We start from the raw sequence: 25,708 nt of genomic DNA, 5'->3' as shown, positions 1-25,708 counted from the left end.
CTGCCGTCTAGTGTTGGGCTTGGATGTTTGCAAGTTGTTTTCCTTTAAAGAAGTCTTTTGAGTCACAAGGTGTACGGACTTCTCCATTAGTTGGCAATGGCATTAGCCGTTGACTCCATGTTAGATTGTTTTTGCCTGCCATCGGGTTAGGACGTTTACTGACAGGGCTTCATGTTCAGCGACTGGTAGCTCTTTCCTCGCACTTATCAGAAATTGAGAATGAGGACATATCACCTAGTCACGCTCTCCCAACATATCATCTATATTACACAATAGCAAATAGGTTACTGAAGTTACTTGACTGTCGGGACAACTTGTCCAGTAGAGAGGTTTTGGGACTAACCTCTCCTACAGCTAACCAGTTGGATTCTTCCTGGGAACATTGTAAACCCACAGGAAACAAAAGGTATTTTGATTTTCTCTATACCTTTGGTACCCTGTAATAAACAAAATTCTTGGGGTATACTAACAGGTATTTTTAAGGATATGATCTAGATCCCTGGCTGTTGTCCAGTTGGTATTTTATTAAGCACTTTCAAGAGGTCTTGGTTGAGTCCACCCCGGTAGTATCATCTTACCGGGGTGTAGATGGACAGCCAATGATGAAGCATGCCACTATTTAGTGGATGAGGCGTCTACTACAATTCTTGGAAGAATCAATTGGTTAGCTGTAGGAGAGGTTAGTCCCAAAACCCCATTACTGGACAAATTGTCGCGACAGTCAAGTAACTTCTGTAATCTAGCTCTTTTCTTTGGCCATTCAGTTACTTTTGGACTCTTGCAACACTGGAAGACACTCCACTCGATGACAAATCTCCACTTTACTTTGTTTCCATAGACAACCTACAACAGACATCAGCCTCCCTTTGATGACTCACTGTCAGGGTCTCTGGCGCTTTTTGAAGCATGTTTGCCCTTGCATCAAGGACTTTATTGCCAAGAATGTGAGGACAGTAATTCAGAGCATGCTTTTCCAGCACTGCCCCAAGCGCCACTCCAAATTTCCATTCACCCAAGAACTTCATTATCTGGACTTAAAAGCATTAATTCTTTGCAGTTTCAGAAATCAACACTGCAATTCTCAGAGTTCTTTCAACGTTATCTTGTGGAGGAAACCAATGTTCAGCAAACATAGGATTAACAGCAACTTACGGGGTTGAGCTCAGGGGCCTTGGTTAAGTACTGGGCACCAATCAGAACCACACCAGCAGGTCACACGGGCAGCACTGGGGAGCCGGGTGCAGGGGTGCAGTAGCGTTGGGTGCCCAATGGTTGTCTCTTGGATTTGGACCTTATGACTAAAAAGCTGCAGGCTCTGGCTGGGAAGCCAGTCACGGACAACAAGCATATAGGTTGTAGACTTGGGGTGCTCAAGGACCTAGGTGCACCTTTGGTCCTTTTCTCCAGAGCCAAGGGGCAGCAGATGAAGGAGTGTCATTAGGCGTTGGGTTTTCTTGTCCTAGAGCACCCGTAGTCAGGGGGTCCTGTGTGTTAAGGCTGCAGGCGTCATCGGAGAGTCCTACAGGTATGGACTAAGGGTGGACTCGTGCTCTTTGGAGCTGGGGGATGTCATTGGCACCAGTGACCCACTTCGGATTGGGTCACGGGCGACGGGTACAGTGGTTGCTAGAAGTGTCGGTTTTTATCTCACTGTAGTAAAGCCCCTTCTTTTTGGCAAGGTTATGCCCACTTTTTGGCTGCTGTCATTGTGCTTTGACTGTGTTAACTTGGGATCCTGACTGTGCTCTCTGCCTCTAAATTTGGTTACTTGGGACTTTGTACACCCCACAATTGGCATATTGGTGACCCCATGTAAGTCCCTAGAATATGGTACCTAGGTATCCAGGGCGTTGGGGCACTGGGGTTCCCCATGGGAGCGTGTATTATGGCACCCATGGGAGCCCATGCAAAATGTGTCTGAAGGCCTGCCATTGCAGCCTGCGTGAAAAGGTGCATGCACTACACCAGGTTACTGTAAGTCACCCCTATGACAGGCACTCCTAGCCCAGAGGGCAGGTGTAGGAAAATGGCTCCCTGTTGCAGTTACCCCCCCCCCACTTTTTGCCTGATAATGATGCTGACTTGACTGAGAAGTGTGCTAGGACCCTGCTAACCAGGCCCCAGCACCAGTGTTTTTTCCACTAAAAATTTACCATTGTTTCAACAACTGGCACACCCCTGGCACACAGATAAGTCCCTTGTAAAAGGTACCAGTGGTACCAAGGGCCCTGTGACCAGGGAAGGTCTCTAAGGGCTGTGGCATGTGTTGTGTCACCCTTAGGGACCCCTCACCTAACACATGCACACTGCCATTGCAGATTGTGTGTGTTGGTGGGGAGAAAAAGACAAAGTCGACATGCATCCCTCTCAGGGTGCCAAGCACACAAAATACTGCCTGTGGCTTAGGTAAGTCACCCCTCTAGCAGGCCTTACAGCCCTAAGGCGGGGTGCACTATACCACAGGTGAGGGCATAGCTGCATGAGCAATATGCCCCTATAGTGTCTAAGTCCATTCTTAGACATTGTAAGTACAGTGTGGCCATATTAAGTATATGATCTGGGAGTTTGTCAAAAACAAACTCCACAGCTCCATAATGGCTACACTGAATACTGGGAAGTTTGGTATCAAACTTCTCAGAATACTAAACCCACACTGATGCCAGTGTTGGAATTATTAAAACTGCAAACAGAGGGCATCTTAGAGATGCCCCCTGTATTTTACCCAATCCTTCAGTGCAGGACTGACTGGTCTGTGCCAGCCTGCTGCTGAGAGACGAGTTTCTGACCCCTTGGGGTGAGAGCCTTTGTGCTCTTTGGGGCCAGAAACAAAGCCTGCACTGGGTGGAGATGCTTAACACCTCCCCCCTGCGGGAACTGTAACACCTAGCAGTGAGCCTCAAAGGCTCAAGCTTCGTGTTACAATGCCCCAGGGCACTCCAGCTAGTGGTGATGCCCGCCCCCTGGACACAGCCCCCACTTTTGGTGGCAAATCCAGGGGAGATAATGAGAAAAACAAGGAGGAGTCACCCACCAGTCAGGTCAGTCCCCAAGGTGTCCTGAGCTGGGGTGACCCCTGCCTTTAGAAATCCTTCATCTTGATTTTGGAGGATTCCCCCAATAGGATTAGGGATGGCACAAAGAGGGTGTAGCCACCCTCAAGGACAGTAGCCATTGGCTACTGCTCTCCCAGACCTAAATACACCCCTAAATTCAGTATTTAGGGGCACCCCAAAACCGAGGAAACTAGATTCCTGCAACCTGAAGAAACAAGAAGGACTGCTGACCTACAAGCCTGTAGAGAAGGAGGAAGACGACAACTGCTTTGGCCCCAGCCCTACCGGCCTCTCTCCAACTTCGAAATCCTGCTCCAGCGACGCATCCGACAGGGACCAGCAACCTCTGAAGCCTCAGAGGACTGACCTGGACTAAAGGACCAAGAAACTCCAGTGAACAGCGGCCCTGTTCAAAACCGGCTACTTCTTTGCAACAAAGAAGCAACTTCCAAAGACTTAACGTTTCCCGCCGGAAGCGTGAGACTTCCCACTCTGCACCCGACGCCCCCAGCTCAAGATCCAGAGAACAAACACCTCAGGGAGGACCCCCCGGCGACTGCAAGCCCGTGAGTAACCAGAGACGACCCCACAGAGCCCCCACAGCGACGCCTGCAGAGAGAATCCATAGGCTCCCCCTGACCGCGCCTGCCTGTAACAAGGGACCCGACGCCTGGAACCAACACTGCACCCGCAGCCCCCAGGACCTGAAGGAACCGAACCTCAGCACATGAGTGACCCCCAGGCGACCCTCTGCCTAGCTCAGGTGGTGGCTGTCCCGAGAAGGCCCCCCTGTGCCTGCCTGCACCGCTAGAGTGACCCCCGGTTCCCTCCATTGTTTCCTACCTGAAAGCCGATGCCTGCTTTGCACACTGCACCCGGCCGCCCCTGTGCAGCTGAGGGTGTGTTTTGTGTGCCTACTTGTGTCCACCCCAGTGCTCTACAAACCCCACCTGGTCTGCCCCCCGAGGACGCAGGTACTTACCTGCTGGCAGACTGGAACCAGAGCACCCCTGTTCACCATAGGCTCCTATGTGTTTTGGGCACATCTTTGACCTCTGCACTTGACCGGCCCTGAGCTGCTGGTGTGGTAACTTTGTGGTTGCCTTGAACCCCCAACGGTGGGCTGCCTATGCCACAGGAACGAGACTTGTAAGTGTTTTACTTACCTCCTAATCTAACCTTTACTTACCTCCCCTAGGAACTGTTGATTTTTGCACCGTGTCCACTTTGAAAATAGCTTATTGCCATTTTTACAAAGACTGTATATGATATTGCTTTTATTCAAAGTTCCTAAAGTATCTAAGTGAAGTACCTTACATTTAAAGTGTTTAATGTAAATCTTGAACCTGTGGTTCTTAAAATAAACTAAGAAAATATATTTTTCAATATAAAAACCTATTGGCCTGGTAAGTTTTTGAGTGTGTGTTCCTCATTTATTGCCTGTGTTTGTACAGCAAGTGCTTAACACTACCCTCTGATAAGCCTACTGCTCGACCACACTACCTCAAAATAGAGCATTAGAATGATCTAATTTTGCCACTATCTTACCTCTAAGGGGAACCCTTGGACTCTGTGCACACTATTTCTTACTTTGAGATAGTATATACAGAGCCAACTTCCTACAGCAGGGTGCAGGTACCTGTGTGTGAGGGCACCTCTGAATGAGCAGAGGTACCCGTATGAACTCCAGCTCCATTTTCCTGGACTTCATGAGTGCGGAGACGTAATTTTACCTGTGTACTGGACACAGGTCACTCGCTACCTGTGTCCAGCTACATAATGGTAACTCCGAACCTGGGCATGTTTGATATCAAACATGTCGGACTCATACCCCAGAACTGTTGCTTGTATTGGTTGTATGATTCCATGCACTCTGGGTGCTCCTTAGAGGAACCTCAGCTTTGCTCCTGCCAGTTTTCAGGGTTTTCCCGGACAGCCTGCGCTGCTGCCATCCTACAGACAGGTTTCTGCCCTTCTGCTTCTTGACCAGCTCAAGCCCAGGAAGGCAGAACAAAGGATTCCCTTTGGGAGAGGGAGGCAACATCCTCTCCCTTTGGATATAGGTGTTACATGGCTTGGGAGGGGTAGCTTCCCCAAGCCACTGTATGCTTTGAAGGGCAAATTTGGTGCCTCCTTGCATTAACCAGTTTGCACCAGTCCAGGGACCCCTCCACTCTTGCTCTGGCATGAAAGTGGACAATGGAAAGGAGAGTAACCACTCCCCTGTCCATCACCACCCCAAGGGTGGTGCCCAGAGCTTCTCCAGGTGCTGCTTGGTTCTGCCATCTTGAATCAAAGATGGGCAAAGGCCTCTGGGAGCATCTGAGTGGCCAGGACAGGGAGGTGACTTCACCGCCGCCTCCTGATAGGTGGTCATCCTCCTAGGTGACCAATCCCTCTTCCTGGGCTATTTACAGTCTCCCTCTTGGATGGGTCCTCAGATTCGAGGTGCAAGATTCCAGCAGGACTCCTCTGCATCATTTACTTCACCTTCTGGCCACTGGAACTGCAACTGGGCCCTCCAGGAACCAACAATCTGCACCTACAACAACAACTGTGCTCTGCAATATTGTTTCTCTGGCTCTTTCCAGCAACTACAACGTTTCCCTGGCTGTGCATCCACTGAGGGTGACGAGTCTTCAGCATGCACGAAAAGCAAGAAGGAATCTCCTTTGGAGTGAAGGAGTCACTCTCCTGCAGGCACCAATTGCAATGATGACTGGCTGTGTGGATTTCCTCTCCTCAAGAGCTGTGTGGATCCTGCCTCACGGGTGGTGGTCCCCTAGGTCCTCTCTACCAGCTGTCCTACTTGGGAGACAGTAAGCCATTGCCTCTCCGTGCAGCACAATGCCCCCGTGAAGCACATCTACCAAGGCTTGTTAGCATCTCCTCCCAGGGATCTTCAGGCTCCGTGTAGCCCCAGCCCCCAGCACTCTTCCCTGTGATGCACAGCCCTCTGTGTGCATCTACAGCAATGTGGGACTTCTTTCTAGGTGTGCTGCGTGGGCCTCACTGTGACTCATGTGCTTGCTGCATGTGGGTCACCTGTGGAGGCTGCCTCCTCTTCCTGTGACTCTCCTCAGTGCTGAGAGTCACCAGGTATTCTCCTCCATGGGCTGTGTTCTCCTGGACCTTGCTGGACCCCGGCAGCTCAACGTTTCTCCAGCGACATGTGAGACCAGCCAATGCGGTTCCCCAGCTGCCCAGAGACCGAGTCCATTGTGGTCTCACCGACCTTGGACTCACACAAGAGGCCGGCAGATTTGTGGTGGGTGCAGAAACCTTGCCTGGTGTGTTGTGAGCACCTATGGTGTTATAAACATATTCCAGGGATCCTCTATTAGTGAGGTGAAGTCAGTGTCTAGGAAGACAGGCTCTCTAGAGGTAGCTGAGGATGAGCAGCCAAGACTTATCTAGGAGACATGCAAAGCTTATGCAATACCACTGTAGTCACACAGCACTTACACACAGAACTACACAGTGTACAAAAATAAAGGTACTTTATTATGGTAACACAAATATTAAAATAATGTATAGGCAATACTCCACTAGCAGGTGAGTAAACACAGTATTATATATGGACATTAGTCAGGAATTAGCATAAAAGGCAACAGAAAACAGTGAAAACAATAGCAAGTACTGAAGGCCCGGGGGGAAGTGGGGGGGGGATGGTCCAAACCATATACTAAGAAAGTGGAATGCAAAAGTGGGGCCCCCAACCCGAGGAAGTTGAATCGGTAGAGTGGAGCTGAAGGAACTAGGAACCCCAAAAAGTAAGTACCAGAGTGCCCCCCAGCGACCAGAAGAGAAGAGGTAAGTACTTGGTTCTCCTCAAACCCACCAAAAGGACTTCAGAAGAGGATTTTGCATGACCCAGACAAGACTGCAAGCAACCAAAGGTGGAACCTGGTAGAGGACGACCTCTAAAAGAAGGGGACCAAGTCCAGTTTACTCTGGAGTGTCCGGTCATTGCAGGAGCCACTACCCACCCATCTGTGAATGCAGGACCAGGCCAACAGTGAACGAAGACAGTCAGCAGTGCAGCACTGTAGCAACTGAAGAGTTCCTGAAGTGATGCAGTCCTCTTCCACAGGCAGAAAATCACATCATACAAGTGGGTACTGGCAGTAATTCAGCACATCTATTGCTTAAAATAAATTTCAGAAAACTGTTAAAAACTAGACATTTTGAATAAACTGTCAGTAAGGCTAGAGTACCTGATTGCTAACTTAGCTCTGGTCGGCCCGTCTGGGTAACCCTGTGCTTTAGAAAGCCAGGGAATAGAATAGAACTTCTCACATTCCACGCAACCATTCTTCCGCAGACATTTTCTCAGCAAGGAACGTCTGTTTGTTAGAGGAAGAGGTGTAAGTACTCCTTTAAAAGGGCACCATCGAGCGAGTGCCTGTCCACCAAGGGGGCACAGAGGTGTACTCACGTTATTTTCTTATTCCTAAAAAGACAGCTCCCTCAGCCATATTTTGGATATCAGGCCCCTCAACAAATATGTTCTCTCTGAACATTTCCACGTGGTGATGCCAGAGGACACAATACCTTTGCTCCAGCAATGAGACTACATGGTGGCATTAGATCTCAAGGATGGATGCTTCTACTTGCCCATCCACCTCTCCCACTGATGCTACCTGCGTTTCGTGGTAAGTGTCCAGCATTCTCAGTTCAAAGTACTCCCCTTCACAGTCATGACTGTCTAAAGGCTCTTCACCAACAGTGGTGGCCACCCACTTAAGGAGGGGGGCATTCATGTTGTCCCTTATCTCTAGGACAGACTGATCAAGGCCGCAAGCAGCCAATAGTGTCTGCAGCACACGCAGACAATAATCTCAATTCTCCACATTCTTGCATGTACCATAAACATGGCCAAGCACCACCTCCAAACCACCCCAGATCCAACCCTTCTGGGAGCAGTCCTAAATTTGATCACTGACAGAACCTATCCAAACTCTTAGAGGGTCGCAGCCTTTGGCCAGCTTGTAATGCAAATGTTGGGCATGATGTCTCATGCATCGCTGCAACAGTGCCTGTCAGCACAGTGGTCACAACAGGACGGTTACACAGAAGATCTAGTGTGTAGGAGACTGGGCTTTTGATGCAGTAGTCCCCCCAAGTTTTGCCTGATATTTGATGCAAGTTTTACTGAAGTGCACTGGGTTCCTGTTAACCAAGGCTCCAGCACCAGTGTTCTTTCCCCAGAACTGTACAATTGTTCTCCAATTGGCAATACCTTTGGAACTCCTGTAAGTCCCTAGTAAATGGTACCCCAGGTACTTAGGGTATGGGTACCAAAGAGGGTCCCCAAGGACTGCAGCAGTATTGTGCCACCCTCAGGGACCACTCACCTAGCTCATGCAGACTGCCATTGCAGGCTGTGTGTCTTCTTGCTGCTAAAAGTGAAAACATGACATGGCACACAGTCTGTGTGCCATGCCCACTAATACTGCATGCCTTATACATAAGTCACCCTTACGCCAGCCTTTTCAGCCCTAAGGCAGATCTGCCTATGCTAGTTCTTTTCGATTCTTAGACATAAGTGATCAGGGAAGCCATTTTTAGTACATGTGCTGGACACTAGTCAATAAGCGTTCCCCAGCTACATGATGGCTTCACTGAACATGTCATATTAGTAAACCCTCATTGATTCCTGTGATAGATTTATTAATACATGCTCCCAGAGGGCACATTAGATGTACCCTCTGAAAAACCTAGCAGCTGTTAGTGTGCTGGCTGACTGCTCTTAACATGCCTGCCACCAACGGATACGTTTCTGACCCCTAGGGATGAGAGCCCGTGCTCTCAGGTGGTCAGGAACAAAGCCTGATCTGGCAGAGGTGTTGCACACCCCTCCCAACAGGAAGACCTGCGAATTCGCATTCCATGGCGGGAGGCTTCAAAGAGCCCGTTGTCTTTGGTATGCAAATCTGGCGTCTCTCAAAGGTGAGGAGATGCCGATCCCCCTTACCAGGGCTCATTTGGCTCCTGGACAGGCAGGAAAGTTAGCATTCAGAGAGACATGTCCATCTTCAGATCAGTTCCACCCCTAAGATGCGCTCCCTGATGTGGACACGAAATTTGAAAGTCTACTATCTTGGTCATGGCAGAATTAGGAACTCTGGGGCAGGGTTTTGCCCACTTCCCACTGGAATTAGTCATATAGGGAGCGTAGTGACCCCAGGGGTAAGTAGCCCTTTGGTTACTACCCTACACTCCCCTAACACCCCATAATTCAGTATTTAGAGGAGCCCCTGACACCAGAAAATCAGATCCTGCCAACTTGAAAGAAGAAGATGAATCTGAAGAGTCACAATAGCAAGAACAGAAAACCAGCAGCTGACTTGACCCCAGCCCCACTGGCCTGCCTGCTATTCTTGACAGTTGTGCCAAAGACGACTTGTAGCGGAGCTGCTTTCCTACATCCTGCAGGCATTCCAAAAGAACTGCGAGGACTTCAGACTGCCAAATCTGACACCGGAAAGCACCATGGCACCCATGCCCCCAGACCAAATGGAAGTGGGCCAAATGGTGGCAGCATGGTCCCCGGGCCCTCCAGATACAAAGCCCACCTTGGATATGCCAACTGTGGACTTCCAGATGCCACCTGCATCCTCTTTGCGCAGGCCTCCCTCTACTGTAAGTGACCCAGTGACAAAAACCCAATGCCTCAGGACACCTCTGCAGAGAAGAGGACCAAAGGTGTCCCTACGTGCCTAAGCATTGTGAGACTTGTTGGTTCAGCTGGGCTAGTCCCCCAGTCCCAGCTTGCAGCACCTTTCTAAATGGACCGTTCCCAGTAGGATAAAATTAGGGCACCCGACGCTGAAAAGCACCTCTGCACCCAGATGCCCTAGTGCCTCCCAAAGTGTCTTTTTGGTGCTGCTATCGATCTTACTCTACACTTACCTTTACTCCAGAAGAAGGGTCCTGTAAGTCATTGCTAAGTGCCCGAATACAGCATATATTCTTTTTCCCATAGGATAACATTAGGGCACCTCACACTGAAAAGCACCTCTGAACACAGATGCCCCAGTGCCTCCGAAAGTGACCTGTTAGTGCTGCTGTGGACTTTGACCTATACTTGCCTGAACTCAAGAAGAAGTCCTCTAAGTCGTTGCTAAGTGCCTGAATGCAGTATATGTTCCTTTTCCCTTAGGATAACATTACGGCACCTGATGCTAAAAAGCACCTCTGCACCTGGATGCCCCTGTGCCTTCCGAGGTGACCTGTTGGTGCTTCCTTGGACCCTACCCCATACTCACCTTAAGTCCAGAAGATTGGTCCTGTAAGTTGGTAAAGCACTTGTATGCAGTATATGCCTTTCCTCCATTATTGGAGGCTGGATCAGTTTATGGTTTGTTGCATAGTTACCCCTCCACACATTTTGCCTGGTATTGATGTTAACTTGACTGAGTGTGTGCTGGGATGCTGCTAACCAGACCCCACCACCACTGTTCTTTCCCTAAACTGTAACACTGTTTCCACAATTGGCATACTTCTGGCACATAGCTATGTCCCTTGTGAAAGATACCAGTGGCACCAAGGTCTCTGTGGCCAGGGATGGTCCCTAAGGGCTGCAGCATATATTGTGCCACCCTAAGGGACACCTCACCAAACACATGTACACTGCCCTTGTAGATTGTATGTGTTTGTGGGGAGAAAAAAAAGGTAAAGTCGACATGGCACTCCTCCCAGGGTGCTGTACCCACAAACCACTGCCTGTGGCATAGTTAAGTCACCCCTCTAGCATTCCTTATAGCCCTAAGGCAGGGTGCACTATACCACAGGTGAGGGCATAGCTGCATGAGCAATATGCCCCTGCAGTGTCTAAGTCCATTCTTAGACGTAAGTGCAGTGTGGCAATATCAAGTGTGTGGGCTGGAAGTTCGTCATTACGAACTCCAGAGCTCAATGATGGTTTCAATTGTAAAATGCACACAGAGGGCATCTTGGAGCTGCCCTCTGTATTTTACCCAACCCTTTAGTGTAAAGTTGACCCGTCTGTGCCAGCCTGCCACTAACAAGACAAGTTTCTGACCCCACGGGGTGAGAGCCTTTGTGCTGTCTGGGGTCAGGAACAAAGCCTGCTCTGGGTGGAGGTGCTACACCCCCTGCAGGAACTGCAACACTTGGTGGTGAGCCTCACAGGCTCAGGCCTCTTGTTACAGTGCCCCAGGACACTCCAGCTAGTGGAGATGCCTGCCCCCCGGACCAGGCCCCACTTTTGACGGCAGGACTGATGGGAAAATTCGGTAAAACAAGGAGGATTGACCACTGCAGCTAGGTCCACCCCTAAGGTGTCCAGAGCTGAACCGGCCCCCTCCTTGCAAAATCCTCCATCTTGGTTTGGAGGAGAGGGACCAATAGGGTTAGGAATGTGCTTACCTTCCCCAAATGGAGTGGACACAGGAAGGGTGTAGCCACCGTCAGGGACAGTAGCCATTGGCTACTGCCCTCTGACCCCCGTACTCCCCTAAATGTAGTCTTTAGGGGCACCCCTGAACCTTACTCACCAGATTCCTTGCGACCTCAAGAAAGTAGAACGAAGAAGGACTTCAAAGCCGACCCCCAGCAGTGAAGACATCAGACAATAACTGACTTCGCCCCAGCTCTACTGGCCTGTCTACAGCTTCAAGACTCCTGCTACAAACCCCCAGTGGACTGCCTGCCCCACAGAGGTCCAAGCTCTCAAGAGGACAGCGGTCATGTCCAGAAGAAACCTCCAAAAAGGATGCGATAAGCACCCTAGATCCGCGAGCCCTGCCCACTCTGCATCCAATGCCTACGGCCCGAGACCAGGTGGCCCACCAGTCCAGAGAATGTCTCCAGGTGATTCTGACCTCAACTTCACCCTGGGTTCACCCCTCCTGCAGCCTGAATCCAGAGGACCCACCTGATTGCGACCGGATCTGACAAAGATTCTCCGGTTACCCCTGTGCCACTGAAGGTGTGAGTTTGGTGCTGACCTGTTGCCCCCCCAATGCTGAACTAAACCCCCCAAGGCCTGTGCCCTGGAACAGTGGGTACTTACCTGCAATCTGTTTTCTACCAAGCACCCCCAGTCCTCAGAATTCCATTGAAAACCCGGCGCCAACTCTGTCTTCTGCACCCAGCCTGACCTGGGTTACTGGTGGTGCACTTTTGAGGTCAACCTAAACTTTGACCTGTGGACATCCTAACCCCTGAAGACTGGAATCGTAAGTTGTGTACTTACCCCCTCCCTGCCCCCCAGGACTTTATTGACTCCTATGAAAAATTTCAGTGTGTTAACTTTTGAAACTGAAAAGTGTTACTCACTTGTAAACTGCTTAAACTGCAAAAACAAAACAAAGTACATTTGATGTATATGTCTGATACTTACAACTGTACTTACCTGCAACAAAGACCTTTTGGTCCTAGTAATAAGGTAACAAAATATACTTTTGCTATATGAAAACAATTGTCCTGGAGTTAGTCATTGAGTGTTTGCCTCATTCATTTCTTGACTGTGTATGTTCAATAAATGCTTTGCACTACCCTCTGATAGGCCTAACTGCTCGATTACACTGCCAAAAAAAGAGCATTAGTATTATCTACTTTAGCCTCTGTTAAACCTCCGGAGGACCCCTGGACCCTGTGCACACTATATCTAATTTTGGTATAGTATATACAGAGCCAGCTTCCTACAGTAAACGCCTATTGTTCACTATACTGAGTGTAGGCAACCATTAGTGATAGTGTTTAGGTGTCCAGATAGCAAGAGCACTTTAGGGATACTACACTAAAGACTATAATAAAGTTGGTATATTCCCACTTGGAGATATCTACACATGAAATATACACTTCGAAACAATCAGAAATACATGGGGCCCTATGAGGGGACGAAACCATAAACTAAGAAAGTGGTATAAGAATCAATGTGCCCCACCATGGTAAGTGTGTTAGGATCCCAGGGGCTGGGGAAGTAAGAAAATACCAGAGGTAAGTAATTGTAATTCCACATGCGCCCAGGTGCAGAATTGTTATCGTGCTGGGTGTCCCATAGGGTAATATAGGACTGTTGCAATTGGATTTTTATGGCTTCAGGACCATTCTCAGTAGATCCTGAGGAAACCAGTTGGCATAAGGAAGGTTAGAGAATACTCCCACCATAGATACCCAGAAGATCGGAGTAGCTACACCAGGGAGCCCTGGTGCATAGGGATTAAGTGATGTCGGAAATCCTCGTTGGAGTCAATGGAGGCCTTGGTTGTTCTGCTACTGTCACGACCCGTGGACCAGGTTAGTAGAACCCAAAGGTGGATTACCGAGGTGAGGAACCTTAAAAAGAAGGGGACCATGTCCAGACCACTCAGAGGTGTCCACGCAGTGCAGGTAGTGCCCACCCTCTTGGAGGTGAAGTTCCTGCAGGTCAGTGAAGGAGAAGTCCAGCTGCGGAGTCCAGGAGAATGCAGGAGATCCTTGGAGTCACCCATGTGCTGTTCCAGGTCGATCGCTTGAGTGCAGGAGGGTCAGTGACCAGCAGGGCCACCAACAGGCCTTGGCAAATGCAAATAGTAGTTGCAAGGTAAGTTGTAGATTTTTGAAGACCAACAAGGTTGTGGTGACCTCACCCTTGGAAGAGAGTCAGGGCAGGCTTTCAGTAGGAAGGGGAGCCAGCCAGAGTCAACGGAGCCCCCACAAATGAACCACTTCCAGCAGGCACAGGGAGTCACAGGAAGGCCTCAACAGAAAAACAAAAAATATGCCCCACATCGCAGAAGCTGCAGAGTGGAAGCTGACCTTGGAGTTGCAGAGTGCTAGAGGGTGGGGCTTCTTGGAGACTGAAGATTTTCATGGAGGAAGAGCAAATAAGCCTTGGTAACAGCAACAGTCACAGTGCACAGGGGTTCTGTTCCAGTGCCTGCAGCAGGGGCTCACAGTCTCCCAACCACCACCTGTTTTGCAGAGCCTTTCAAGGTCCGTGGGACAACAGGATCCACCAGCCGGTCATCGCTTCTTGGATGCAAACAGAGTCCTTGTGACCCTGGAAGATGCATAGCCATGGATGTTGCACAAATCTTGCAGAAGCTGGAGAAACAATGTTACAGTGAAAGCCCTCCCAATTGAATACAGTCTTGTTTCAGTTCCGAAGGAGACCAGCAGCAGTTCCGGAGGCCAGGAGCTGAAGGTCTTGCAGATAGTTCATGGTGCAGAGTTTGGTTAGACAAACCTGAGGACCTACCCTTATGGGAGCCCTTAAGTAACCCTTAAAAGGGGTTGGTCACTCTCTGCGGTGACCCACCTATCAGAAGGGGTCAGGGACGTTATCAACCAGGCCCATCTAGTCAGATGTTCCCAGGGGCCTCTGCCTACCTTGTTTCCAAGATGGCAGACCTAACTGGCCACCTAGCAGAGCTCTTTTCACCTCCCTAGAGGAGGAGCTGGACAGGGGGGTGGTCACACCATTGTCCTATATGTGTTTTCGTGCCAGAGCGGGAATTGGGGTTCTTGAACTGGTGCAAACTGGATTATGCAAGGAGGGCACCAAATGTGCCTTTCAAAGCAGTCTGGTGGTGCTCAGAGGCCACCTCACCCCAGCCAGTAGACACCCATTTCTAAGGGAGAGGTTGTCACGCCTCTCCCTTTCAGGAAATCCTTTGTTCTGCCTTCCCCTGCCTGAGTTAGACTCACCAGCAGGAGGGCAGAACGTTGTCTGGGGTCGGCAGCAGTGTGGGCTGGCAACCAAACCCCGTAAGGCTACATAGACAGAACTGGGGAATCCTGTAAGGAACTCCCAGAGTTCATGGGATCATGTAACTACCACTGGAATTGGTGCAGTTATATGATTCCAACATGGTTGATATCAAACGTCTACGTTTGGAGAAGCCTTTATGTAGTTGTCCCACTCATGTTGACCGGGGTCCACTACATACCTCAAGATGGCTTCCCCACACTTACAAAGCCCAGAGAATGGAGTCTGGGGTTAGTAGGGGTACCCTCCTCATGCAGGGATACCCTCACACTTAGGGACATGCACCCTGCCCATGGGCTGATGGGCCTACCAGAGTAACTTACAGTGTCTAAGTGCAGTGACCAGGATATCAGGCAAGCCTTTCATCTAGAGTGAAAGGTGCATGCACCATTTCACGCAGGCTGCAATGGCAGGCTTCAAACAGTTTACTTGGGCTCCCAAGGGTGGTACAATACATGATACAGTCCGTGGGAGTCCCCTGTTAAACCAATACCCTGGGTATATAAGTACCATATAAAAGGGATTTACATGGGTACAACAGTATGCCAATTGTGGGGTGAAAAGGTTTACCAGAAACCAAATTCAAAGGAAAGACCACAGACACTGGTGTCCTGATTAGCAGGATTCCAGTGCACTATAGTCTAAACACACTGACATCAGGCAAAAAGTGGGGGTAACTATGTCAGAATTATTCTACTTTCCTACATAGCCCTCCCCAAAACAAAAAAGAATTCTTGCTTCACCCAGGTGAGTCTTCATATTCTAAGTGGAGATATTTGGAAAGACCATCTGCATTGGCATGGTTACTCCCAGGTCTATGTTCTACTGAAAAGTCTATCCCCTGTAGGGAAATGGACCACCTCAACAGTTTGGGGTTTTCACCTTTCATCTGTTTAATCCATAAGAGGGGTTTGTAATCTGTTTAAACAATGAAGTGCCAAACAGGTATGACCTCAACTTCTTCAAGGCCCAGTCCACAGCACAGGCCTACCTCTCAATAGCTGACCAACACTTTTCTCTCAGGGAAAACCTCCAGCTGATTAAAGCTACAGGTTGATCCTGGCCCTCTTCATTTAGTTGAGTTAGTACTGCTTCTATTCCTATTTCTGAAGCATCAATCTGGACAATGAATTGTTTGAAATAGTCTGGGCTTTTAAGAGTGGGAGCTGAGCACATGCCCTTTTTCATGACATAAAAGGCTTCTTGACAGCTAACTGTCCATTGTACCTTTTTAGGCATCTTTTTAAAAGTAAGATCATTCAAGGGGGTCACAATGGAGCCATCCCCATTTACAAATCTCCTGTAATGCCCAGGCAGACCCAGAAAGGCTCTGACCTGAGTCTGGGTAGCTGGAGCAACCCAATCTATAATGGTTTGGATTTTACTCTGGAGGGGTTAAACTTGCTTCTACCCACCAGGTGACCCACGTAAACCACTGTGCTCTGTCCTGTCTGACATTTGGTAGCCTTGATCACGAGGCCTGCCTTTTTGAAGGCCTCAAGTACACTCCTGATGTGGACCAGGTGATCCTGCTAGGTAGAGCTAAGGACAGCAAAATCACTAAAGCCTTCCAGGCCTGTCAGAACTTGATTCACCAACCTCTGAAATGTTGCAGGTGCCTTTTTCAGACCAAAAAGCATCGCTGTGAAGTGATAATGCCCACCAGGAGTTGAAAATGCTGTTTTAGGCTTAGTAGCATCAGTTAACCTGATCTGCCAATAGCCTGCAGTTAGGTCAAAAGTACTGATTAACTTGGCTGAAGCCAAAGAATCAATCAGCGCATATGCCCTGGGGATAGGATGGGCATCAGTCTTAGTGACTGCACTGAGGCCCCTGTAGTCTACACAAACCTCATTTCTCCCTTTCCACCCAGGGAATGATGCTTTGACACATGTACTATTGGACTAGCCCAAGGGCTGTCTGAGGGCTCATTAATCCCTAACTCCAGCATCTTTTGGACTTCTGACCTGATGCATTTTCTGACATGGTCAGACTGTCTATAGATTTTACTCTTTACAGGTAGGCTATCACCTGTGCCCACATCATGTGCACACCAGGTTGTCTGACTGGGTGTCAGGGAAAATATTTCTGAAAACTGACTGACGACTTGCCTGCAGTCAGCTTGCTGCTGTATAGAGAGGCAATCTGCAAAGACTACCCCATCCAAGCAACAATCAACAGGGCTGTGTGAGAGAAGGTCAGGGAGCGGGTCACTCTCTGCTTCCTGCCCTTCCTCCTGGGCCATGAGCAAGCTCATGTCAGTCCTGTCATATTAAGGTTTATGGCGGTTCACATGAAGTACCCAGTGGGGGCTTCTTGGAGTGGCCAGTTCAACAAATAGGTGACCTCACCTCTCTTCTTCACCATTGTGTGGGGGCCACTCCATTTGTCCTGGGGTGCTCTTGGAGCCACAGGCTCTAAGACCCACACTTTCTGTCCTGGCTGATACATAGTATATCGTTTTGGTCATGCTACTGCTTTAAAGCTCTTGGCTGTCCTCAAGGTTTTTGGAAGCCTTCTTCGTGTACTCTGCCATGTGAGAATGCAGACCTAGTACATATTCACCTTTGTCTTGTTTGGGGGGTTTGAGAGGTTGCTCCCATCCCTCCCTCACAAGACTTAGAGGATCTCTAACTGTATGTTGTAGGAAGTTGGCTCTGTATGCACTATTTCAAAGTAAGGAATAGTATGCACAGAGTCCAAGGGTTCCTGTAAGGAAATGCCTCCTTGGCATGGTTGCCCCCTGACGTTTTGCCTTTGCTGATGCTATGTTTACAATTGAAAGTGTGCTGAGGCCTGCTAACCAGGCCCCAGCACCAGTGTTCTTTCCCTAACCTGTACTTTTGTATCCACAATTGGCAGACCCTGGCATCCAGATAAGTCCCTTGTAACTGGTACTTCTAGTACCAAAGGCCCTGATGCCAAGGAAGGTCTCTAAGGGCTGCAGCATGTCTTATGCCACCCTGGAGACCTCTCACTCAGCACAGACACACTGCTTGCCAGCTTGTGTGTGCTAGTGAGGACAAAACGAGTAAGTCGACATGGCACTCCCCTCAGGGTGCCATGCCAGCCTCTCACTGCCTATGCAGTATAGGTAAGACACCCCTCTAGCAGGCCTTACAGCCCTAAGGCAGGGTGCACTATACCATAGGTGAGGGTACCAGTGCATGAGCATGGTACCCCTACAGTGTCTAAACAAAACCTTAGACATTGTAAGTGCAGGGTAGCCATAAGAGTATATGGTCTGGGAGTTTGTCAAACACGAACTCCACAGCACCATAATGGCTACACTGAAAACTGGGAAGTTTGGTATCAAACTTCTCAGCACAATAAATGCACACTGATGCCAGTGTACATTTTATTGTAAAATACACCACAGAGGGCACCTTAGAGGTGCCCCCTGAAACTTAACCGACTATCTGTGTAGGCTGACTAGTTTTAGCAGCCTGCCACAAACCGAGACATGTTGCTGGCCCCATGGGGAGAGTGCCTTTGTCACTCTGAGGCCAGTAACAAAGCCTGCACTGGGTGGAGATGCTAACACCTCCCCCAGGCAGGAATTGTCACACCTGGCGGTGAGCCTCAAAGGCTCACCTCCTTTGTGCCAACCCAGCAGGACACTCCAGCTAGTGGAGTTGCCCGCCCCCTCCGGCCAGGCCCCACTTTTGGCGGCAAGGCCGGAGAAGATAATGAGAAAAACAAGGAGGAGTCACTGGCCAGTCAGGACAGCCCCTAAGGTGTCCTGAGCTGAAGTGACTCTAACTTTTAGAAATCCTCCATCTTGCAGATGGAGGATTCCCCCAATAGGGTTAGGATTGTGACCCCCTCCCCTTGGGAGGAGGCACAAAGAGGGTGTACCCACCCTCAGGGCTAGTAGCCATTGGCTACTAACCCCCCAGACCTAAACACGCCCTTAAATTTAGTATTTAAGGGCTACCCTGAACCCTAGAAAATTAGATTCCTGCAACTACAAGAAGAAGGACTGCCCAGCTGAAAACCCCTGCAGCGGAAGACCAGAGGACGACAACTGCCTTGGCTCCAGAAACTCACCGGCCTGTCTCCTGCCTTCCAAAGATCCTGCTCCAGCGACGCCTTCCAAAGGGACCAGCGACCTCGACATCCTCTGAGGACTGCCCCTGCTTCGAAAAGACAAGAAACTCCCGAGGACAGCGGACCTGCTCCAAGAAAAGCTGCAACTTTGTTTCCAGCAGCTTTAAAGAACCCTGCAAGCTCCCCGCAAGAAGCGTGAGACTTGCAACACTGCACCCGGCGACCCCGACTCGGCTGGTGGAGATCCGACACCTCAGGAGGGACCCCAGGACTACTCTGATACTGTGAGTACCAAAACCTGTCCCCCCTGAGCCCCCACAGCGCCGCCTGCAGAGGGAATCCCGAGGCTTCCCCTGACCGCGACTCTTTGAACCTAAAGTCCCGACGCCTGGGAGAGACCCTGCACCCGCAGCCCCCAGGACCTGAAGGACCGGACTTTCACTGGAGAAGTGACCCCCAGGAGTCCCTCTCCCTTGCCCAAGTGGAGGTTTCCCCGAGGAACCCCCCCCTTGCCTGCCTGCAGCGCTGAAGAGATCCCGAGATCTCTCATAGACTAACATTGCGAACCCGACGCTTGTTTCGACACTGCACCCGGCCGCCCCCGCGCTGCTGAGGGTGAAATTTCTGTGTGGACTTGTGTCCCCCCCGGTGCCCTACAAAACCCCCCTGGTCTGCCCTCCGAAGACGCGGGTACTTACCTGCAAGCAGACCGGAACCGGGGCACCCCCTTCTCTCCATTCTAGCCTATGTGTTTTGGGCACCACTTTGAACTCTGCACCTGACCGGCCCTGAGCTGCTGGTGTGGTGACTTTGGGGTCGCTCTGAACCCCCAACGGTGGGCTACCTTGGACCAAGAACTAAGCCCTGTAAGTGTCTTACTTACCTGGTTAACCTAACAAATACTTACCTCCCCTAGGAACTGTGAAAATTGCACTAAGTGTCCACTTTTAAAACAGCTATTTGTGAATAACTTGAAAAGTATACATGCAATTTTGATGATTTGAAGTTCCTAAAGTACTTACCTGCAATACCTTTCGAATGAGATATTACATGTAGAATTTGAACCTGTGGTTCTTAAAATAAACTAAGAAAAGATATTTTTCTATACAAAACCTATTGGCTGGATTTGTCTCTGAGTGTGTGTACCTCATTTATTGTCTATGTGTATGTACAACAAATGCTTAACACTACTCCTTGGATAAGCCTACTGCTCGACCACACTACCACAAAATAGAGCATTAGTATTATCTATTTTTACCACTATTTTACCTCTAAGGGGAACCCTTGGACTCTGTGCATGCTATTCCTTACTTTGAAATAGCACATACAGAGCCAACTTCCTACATTGGTGGATCAGCGGTGGGGTACAAGACTTTGCATTTGCTGGACTACTCAGCCAATACCTGATCACACGACAAATTCCAAAATTGTCATTAGAAATTGATTTTTGCAATTTGAAAAGTTTTCTAAATTCTTAAAAGACCTGCTAGGGCCTTGTGTTAGATCCTGTTTAGCATTTCTTTTAGAGTTTAAAAGTTTGTAAAAGTTTGAATTAGATTCTAGAACCAGTTGTAGATTCTTAAAAAGTATTCCAACTTTTAGAAGCAAAATGTCTAGCACAGATGTGACTGTGGTGGAACTCGACACCACACCTTACCTCCATCTTAAGATGAGGGAGCTAAGGTCACTCTGTAAAATAAAGAAAATAACAATGGGCCCCAAACCTACCAAAATACAGCTCCAGGAGCTTTTGGCAGAGTTTGAAAAGGCCAACCCCTCTGAGGGTGGCAACTCAGAGGAAGAGGATAGTGACTTGGAGGAAAATTCCCCCCTACCAATCCTATCTAGGGAGAACAGGGTCCCTCAAACCCTGACTCCAAAAATAATAGTCAGAGATGCTGGTTCCCTCACAGGAGAGACCAACACCTCTGAAATCACTGAGGATAGCCCCAGTGAAGAGGACATCCAGTTAGCCAGGATGGCCAAAAGATTGGCTTTGGAAAGACAGATCCTAGCCATAGAGAGGGAAAGACAAGAGATGGGCCTAGGACCCATCAATGGTGGCAGCAACATAAATAGGGTCAGAGATTCTCCTGACATGTTGAAAATCCCCAAAGGGATTGTAACTAAATATGAAGATGGTGATGACATCACCAAATGGTTCACAGCTTTTGAGAGGGCTTGTGTAACCAGAAAAGTGAACAGATCTCACTGGGGTGCTCTCCTTTGGGAAATGTTCACAGGAAAGTGTAGGGATAGACTCCTCACACTCTCTGGACAAGATGCAGAATCTTATGACCTCATGAAGGGTACCCTGATTGAGGGCTTTGGATTCTCCACTGAGGAGTACAGGATTAGGTTCAGGGGGGCTCAAAAATCCTCGAGCCAGACCTGGGTTGACTTTGTTGACTACTCAGTGAAAACACTAGATGGTTGGATTCAAGGCAGTGGTGTAAGTAATTATGATGGGCTGTACAATTTATTTGTGAAAGAACACCTGTTAAGTAATTGTTTCAATGATAAACTGCATCAGCATCTGGTAGACCTAGGACCAATTTCTCCCCAAGAATTGGGAAAGAAGGCGGACCATTGGGTCAAGACAAGGGTGTCCAAGACTTCAACAGGGGGTGACCAAAAGAAAGGGGTCACAAAGACTCCCCAGGGGAAGGGTGATGAGACAACCAAAACTAAAAATAGTAAAGAGTCTTCTACAGGCCCCCAAAAACCTGCACAGGAGGGTGGGCCCAGAGCCTCTTCACAAAACAATGGGTACAAGGGTAAAAACTTTGATCCCAAAAAGGCCTGGTGTCATAGCTGTAAACAGCATGGACACCAAACTGGAGACAAGGCCTGTCCCAAGAAAGGTTCCACTCCAAACTCCCATCCAGGTAACACTGGTATGGCTAGTCTCCAAGTGGGATCAACATTGTGCCCAGAGCAAATCAGGGTCCACACTGAAGCTACTCTAGTTTCTGAGGGTGGGGTGGATTTAGCCACACTAGCTGTCTGGCCGCCTAACATGCAAAAATACAGACAGCAACTCTTAATTAATGGGACTAGAATAGAGGGCCTGAGGGATACAGGTGCCAGTGTCACCATGGTGACAGAGAAACTGGTTTCCCCTGGCCAATACCTGACTGGAAAAACTTACACAGTCACCAACGCTGACAATCAGAGAAAAGTACATCCCATGGCAATGGTTACTTTAGAATGGGGAGGGGTCAATGGCCTGAAACAGGTGGTGGTCTCCTCAAATATCCCAGTGGACTGTCTGCTTGGAAATGACCTGGAGTCCTCAGCATGGGCTGAGGTAGAACTAAAAACCCATGCAGCAATGCTGGGTATCCCTGAACTGGTGTGTGTGAAAACAAGAGCACAGTGCAAGGCACAGGGTGAACAAGTAGAGCTGGAGTCTGGAAGAATGGCCCAGCCTACCAAGAGAACAGGAAAGTCAGCTGGGAAACCAACTGCAACACAGCAAAAGAAAGGGAACCTCTCTTCTCAGGAAGAAGTTCTGCCCTCTGAGGGAACTGAGCCTTTGGAGCTTGAACCTTATCAGGTTGAGCTCTTAGGCCCAGGGGGACCCTCAAGGGAGGAGCTGTGTAAGGGGCAAGAAACCTGTCCCTCTCTTGAAGGCCTTAGGCAGCAAGCTGCTGAAGAGTCCAAAGGCAAGAAAAATGGAACGCATAGGGTCTATTGGGAAGATGGACTCCTGTACACTGAGGCCAGAGACCCCAAACCTGGTGCCACTAGGAGAGTGGTAGTGCCTCAGCTGTTCAGGAAGTTCATCCTAACATTGGCCCATGACATTCCCCTTGCTGGACATTTGGGACAAACCAAGACGTGGGAGAGGTTAGTCAACCACTTCTACTGGCCCAATATGTCCAACATGGTTAAGGAGTTTTGCCTCTCCTGCCCCACCTGTCAAGCCAGTGGTAAGACAGGTGGGCATCCAAAGGCCCCCCTCATTCCACTTCCAGTGGTGGGGGTTCCCTTTGAAAGAGTGGGTGTGGACATAGTTGGTCCACTAGAACCTCCCACAGCCTCAGGAAATATGTATATCCTGGTAGTAGTGGATCCTGCTACCAGGTATCCTGAAGCTATTCCCCTTAGGTCGACTACTGCCCCTGCAGTAGCCAAGGCCCTCATTGGTATCTTTACCAGAGTGGGTTTCCCTAAGGAGGTGGTGTCTGACAGAGGTACCAACTTCATGTCAGCATACCTAAAGCACATGTGGAATGAGTGTGGGGTGACTTATAAATTCACTACACCATACCATCCACAAACTAATGGCTTAGTTGAGAGATTCAACAAGACATTAAAGGGCATGATCATGGGGCTCCCAGAAAAACTCAAAAGGAGATGGGATGTCCTCTTGCCATGTCTGCTTTTCGCTTACAGAGAGGTGCCACAGAAGGGAGTAGGGTTCTCACCCTTTGAACTTCTGTTTGGTCATCCTGTAAGGGGACCACTTGCCCTTGTTAAAGAAGGCTGGGAGAGACCTCTCCATGAGCCTAAACAGGACATAGTGGACTATGTACTTGGCCTTCGCTCTAGAATGGCAGAGTACATGGAAAAGGCAACCAAAAACCTTGAGGCCAGCCAACAGCTCCAGAGGTTTTGGTATGACCAAAAGGCTGCACTGGTTGAGTTCCAACCAGGGCAGAAAGTCTGGGTTCTGGAGCCTGTGGCTCCCAGGGCACTCCAGGACAAATGGAGTGGCCCTTACCCAGTACTAGAAAGGAAGAGTCAGGTCACCTACCTGGTGGACCTGGGCACAAGCAGGAGCCCCAAGAGGGTGATCCATGTAAACCGCCTTAAGCTCTTCCACGACAGGGCTGATGTCAATCTGTTGATGGTAACAGATGAGGATCAGGAGGCAGAGAGTGAACCTCTCCCTGATCTTCTGTCATCAGACCCAAAAGATGGCACAGTAGATGGAGTGATCTACTCAGACACCCTCTCTGGCCAACAGCAAGCTGATTGTAGGAGAGTCCTACAACAGTTTCCTGAACTCTTCTCCTTAACCCCTGGTCAGACACACCTGTGTACCCATGATGTGGACACAGGAGACAGCATGCCTGTCAAGAACAAAATCTTTAGACAATCTGACCATGTTAAGGAAAGCATCAAGGTGGAAGTCCACAAGATGCTGGAATTGGGAGTAATTGAGCGCTCTGACAGCCCCTGGGCTAGCCCAGTGGTCTTAGTCCCCAAACCTCACACCAAAGATGGAAAGAAAGAGATGAGGTTTTGTGTGGACTACAGAGGGCTCAATTCTGTCACCAGAACAGATGCTCATCCAATTCCAAGAGCTGATGAGCTCATAGACAAATTAGGTGCTGCCAAATTCTTAAGTACCTTTGACTTGACAGCAGGGTACTGGCAAATAAAAATGGCACCTGGAGCAAAAGAGAAAACAGCATTCTCCACACCTGATGGGCATTATCAGTTTACTGTTATGCCCTTTGGTTTAAAGAATGCCCCTGCCACCTTCCAAAGGTTGGTGAATCAAGTCCTTGCTGGCTTGGAGTCCTTTAGCACAGCTTATCTTGATGATATTGCTGTCTTTAGCTCCACCTGGCAGGATCACCTGGTCCACCTGAAGAAGGTTTTGAAGGCTCTGCAATCTGCAGGCCTCTCTATCAAGGCATCCAAATGCCAGATAGGGCAGGGAACTGTGGTTTACTTGGGACACCTTGTAGGTGGAGGCCAAGTTCAGCCACTCCAACCCAAGATCCAGACTATTCTGGACTGGGTAGCTCCAAAAACCCAGACTCAAGTCAGGGCATTCCTTGGCTTGACTGGGTATTACAGGAGGTTTGTGAAGGGATATGGATCCATTGTGACCGCCCTCACTGAACTCACCTCCAAGAAAATGCCCAAGAAAGTGAACTGGACTGTGGAATGCCAACAGGCCTTTGACACCCTGAAACAGGCAATGTGCTCAGCACCAGTTCTAAAAGCTCCAGATTATTCTAAGCAGTTCATTGTGCAGACAGATGCCTCTGAACATGGGATAGGGGCAGTTTTGTCCCAAACAAATGATGATGGCCTTGACCAGCCTGTTGCTTTCATTAGCAGGAGGTTACTCCCCAGGGAGCAGCGTTGGAGTGCCATTGAGAGGGAGGCCTTTGCTGTGGTTTGGTCCCTGAAGAAGCTGAGACCATACCTCTTTGGGACTCACTTCCTAGTTCAAACTGACCACAGACCTCTCAAATGGCTGATGCAAATGAAAGGTGAAAATCCTAAACTGTTGAGGTGGTCCATCTCCCTACAGGGAATGGACTTTATAGTGGAACACAGACCTGGGACTGCCCATGCCAATGCAGATGGCCTTTCCAGGTTCTTCCACTTAGAAAATGAAGACTCTCTTGGGAAAGGTTAGTCTCATCCTCTTTCGTTTGGGGGGGGGTTGTGTAAGGAAATGCCTCCTTGGCATGGTTGCCCCCTGACTTTTTGCCTTTGCTGATGCTATGTTTACAATTGAAAGTGTGCTGAGGCCTGCTAACCAGGCCCCAGCACCAGTGTTCTTTCCCTAACCTGTACTTTTGTATCCACAATTGGCAGACCCTGGCATCCAGATAAGTCCCTTGTAACTGGTACTTCTAGTACCAAAGGCCCTGATGCCAAGGAAGGTCTCTAAGGGCTGCAGCATGTCTTATGCCACCCTGGAGACCTCTCACTCAGCACAGACACACTGCTTGCCAGCTTGTGTGTGCTAGTGAGGACAAAACGAGTAAGTCGACATGGCACTCCCCTCAGGGTGCCATGCCAGCCTCTCACTGCCTATGCAGTATAGGTAAGACACCCCTCTAGCAGGCCTTACAGCCCTAAGGCAGGGTGCACTATACCATAGGTGAGGGTACCAGTGCATGAGCAT

General features: G+C 49.3%; 1 protein-coding gene across 1 annotated transcript in view; it reads left to right on the top strand.

Moving 5' to 3' along the window:
- The window catches only part of LAMA1 (laminin subunit alpha 1), a 979,910-nt gene that overhangs the window by 532,439 nt on the left and 421,763 nt on the right, over positions 1–25,708 (top strand). The gene's annotated exons all lie outside the window — the stretch shown is intronic.

This window comes from Pleurodeles waltl, chromosome 2_2 (assembly GCF_031143425.1).
Source record: "Pleurodeles waltl isolate 20211129_DDA chromosome 2_2, aPleWal1.hap1.20221129, whole genome shotgun sequence".
NCBI lineage: Eukaryota > Metazoa > Chordata > Amphibia > Caudata > Salamandridae > Pleurodeles > Pleurodeles waltl.
The sequence above is the reverse complement of the archived record's forward strand: the minus strand, read 5'-3'. Positions and strand labels throughout refer to the sequence as shown.